This window comes from Petaurus breviceps, unplaced genomic scaffold (genome assembly GCF_028583685.1).
Source record: "Petaurus breviceps papuanus isolate PSGF00001 unplaced genomic scaffold, PetGlider_PUasm1.0 174, whole genome shotgun sequence".
NCBI classification, from domain to species: domain Eukaryota; kingdom Metazoa; phylum Chordata; class Mammalia; order Diprotodontia; family Petauridae; genus Petaurus; species Petaurus breviceps.
Window position 1 is genome coordinate 47,643,698 of NW_027185761.1, and position 3,161 is coordinate 47,646,858.

Sequence of the window (3,161 nt, forward strand, 5' to 3'; positions counted from 1 at the left end):
ATCCATCCATCCATCCATCCATCCATCCATCCATCCATCCATCCATCTACCTACCTACCTACCTACCTATACATCCTTCCACGATTAGACAGAATAATCTCAGCTTCTTCCGGTGATTAGCTTTCAATATGCTTGACTGGAAGGGCAGCGAGTTGGGGCAGTGCATAAAGTGCAGGGTCTGGAGTCGTGAAGACTCATCTCCTTGAATTCAAATCTGGCCTCAGACACTTACTTGCTGTGTGACTCTGGGCAAGTTGCTTCGCCTTTCCTCAGTTTCCTCATCTGTAAAATGAGCTAGAGAAGGAAATGGCAAACCACTCTAGTGTCTTTGGCAAGAAAACAAAAAAGGTCATCAAGAATCAGACACAACTGAAAAAGGACGGAACGCCATGCTTGACTGGATCACACTATTGCCAGGCTCCCATCGGAGTTCTTCTGGCTCGGTAGAGTCATTAAGCTTCAAGAACTGATGAAGCATCTAAATAGAATTTTTGTAGAAGTTTTATAGGTTAAGTGGTAGTTAATTATAACAGTCTATAATCTGTTAATTAAATTCACTATATTAAAAAGAAAGAAAGGGGGTGGCTAGGTGGTGCAGTGAATACAGCACTGGCCCTGGAGTCAGGAGGCCCTGAGTTCAAATCTGGCCTCAGACACTTGACATTTACTAGCCCTGTGACCTCAGGCAAGTCACTTAACCCCAAATGCCCTGCCTTCCTCCCTCCAAAAAGCAAAAACAAAACAAAACAAAAACCCAAAGAATGAAGACAGAATTTGGAACTCAAAATTTAAAACAAAAAGAATGTTTAAAAGAAAGAATGAAAAGCATCTTTATTCATCTTTTTCTGCAGAGATATTTAACAGGTGTTCAGAGCTGAAGTATCTTCTATTTAAATTGTTATTTGTTTATTCAAACAAGTTATATGTTCCACTTGCTTCTAGAATTTCAAAGTCCAGAAGCACTGGGGCTCTGTCTCTCAAGTACCCAGGATATCTAAGTTGGTGTTGTCTATAGCAGTTTAGGGCAAAAACCTGAGAATGTCAAAAGTTTAGCACAGAGGTGGGGAACCTGCAGCCTTAAGGCCACACGTGGATACTTACGGATCTAGAAGGCCACATGTGGCTTTAAGGCTGCAGGTTCTGTTTTGTAGGTCATTCCTGGAGGATAATATTTTACTTTTAATGCCTCAATCTAAAAAGATACTTTTCGATCTGTGGGTCAAACATCTCTCATATCGCAAGCATGGAGAAGAAAGAGTGTATTGAGCAGTGAAGAGAACAGTTCATCTGCAATGATTTAAGCCAATTTAGATTTGGAAGCACACATGTGCACAGACAGGAAAAGTCTGAATTCTGATCCAAAGGCAGGTTCACCACTGTCTTGATGACCATTTACGTGTAGTGGCTGAGGGCAGAGTCTATAAACATGTCAGTTCTAAAAGGGGCTCCCCAAAGATGGAGACTCATTGTTCACTTCTCTAGCCTTTGTGATTCACACAGGGCTATGACAAACTTCCCTAGACTAGCAGCTGTTCAAAATATGGAACATTTTCAGAGGGAAGTGAACTTTAAAATTAAAACCTTGTGCCAGAAGATCATTCTGTATCTTGCTAGATGCAAGACTTCTCTCCTAACTGTACTGTTTGACTTTTACCCCCAAAGATGGGCTGGTCAAGAAGGACACTCATTTCATGTTATTTTCTCTTTGGTATCTAACATCTACAGAGAATTTAAGGGAGCTTGCAGAGCCTTGAGCCAATGATCCAGTTGGTCACAGGCCCAAAGGCTCACAGAGACATTGAAGACCTTTTATTGAGAAGGAAGTGGAAACTCGGAGAGAGTGACTTGTCTAAGGTCATAAAGTTTGTTCCCTTAAGCTATTAAAATAGAAAAATATTATTTGGAGACTTGTTAACATCCACATATAGGTCAACAGGTGTAGGTGAAAACAGTTAATATGTAAACCTGTGGTACCATTGGTTCAGGCAACTCTAGGTGAGGAAACTCCCACCACAAATACAGGTCAAAATCTTCTCTTCAACCTAGAGTCTTAAGAGGGTTGCCAGAGGACACTGAAAGGTTAAGTGACTCGCCCCGAGTCATACTGCCAGGATCTGTCAGAGGAAGGCTGTGAAACTTCACTTGACCACATGGACTCTAATGTGCAAAGTTATTCATTTTTTTTTAAAGCAATGTAATGATATGAAATATACTTATAAAATGTGTCTAGACCTCGGTGGCTAATTATTCCTGTCTGGGTATGACACTCATACAGCAATGGCCATAAAAGGTATTTTTTTAAAAGGCAGGTTTTGTTCAGGGTAGATATTTATTGACTTTAACTTCTAAAGAGAACGCAGACATCTTCCTCTTTAAGCCTCCAGCAGGTGGATGTTTCTTCTTGGGGCTCTGATTCTTAGGAGGAACCTAACGGATGAAGATGCCTGAGTTTCGTGTCCCTTGTCCCTGGAGCCTATGAAGAGGCTGCCAACAAAGACCGGAATTCTGTTAGTGGTTTGGAGAGAGATGCCTCACCCTTGGGAACTGAACTAAGACCCCCAACTCATCTAGCACAGCAACTAAGTGTCATGTGGAAACAATTATCCCTTATAACCAAGCTAGACTGAATCCAAACTCTGAGGCAAAAGCCTGAGGGTATCCTATTTATCAATTCCATGAGACATATACAAGTAATTCTTTCCCCAAACACCACCTCGACAGACACATTAGAACAAACGAGGTGGACACGCTAAGTCTGCATGTATAACAAACACAGCACTGATTTTTCCAACTCTGCTGGCAGTTTGTAATTTTGTTTTAATTTCCCCTGCAGGGAGAGAGTGGTCAATTTCAGTCCAGTTTAATTTTTGCTTTGATTCTAATTTGACTTTCTATGGATAATTTAAAACTTATGGCGAAATCTATCACTTAATAAATTCCCACTATAATTCCATGATCTTTTAAACATCTGCATTCTCATTAAAACTGCACCCCACTGTGGTGGCTAGGTGGCGCAGTGAGTAAAGCGCCAGCCTGGAGTCAGGAGGACCCGAGTTCCGTTCCAGCCTCAGACACCCACACAACCAAAAAAAACTAGCTGTGTGACCTTGGGCAAGTCACTTAACCCCCAACTGCCCTCCAAAAAAAAAAACCTGCACCCC

The 3,161-nt window shown here is 41.5% G+C and overlaps 1 protein-coding gene across 3 annotated transcripts in view; it reads right to left on the minus strand.

Annotated features, from left to right (window-relative positions):
* Positions 1-3,161, minus strand: part of SLC25A26 (solute carrier family 25 member 26) — a 163,208-nt gene that overhangs the window by 11,950 nt on the left and 148,097 nt on the right. The gene's annotated exons all lie outside the window — the stretch shown is intronic.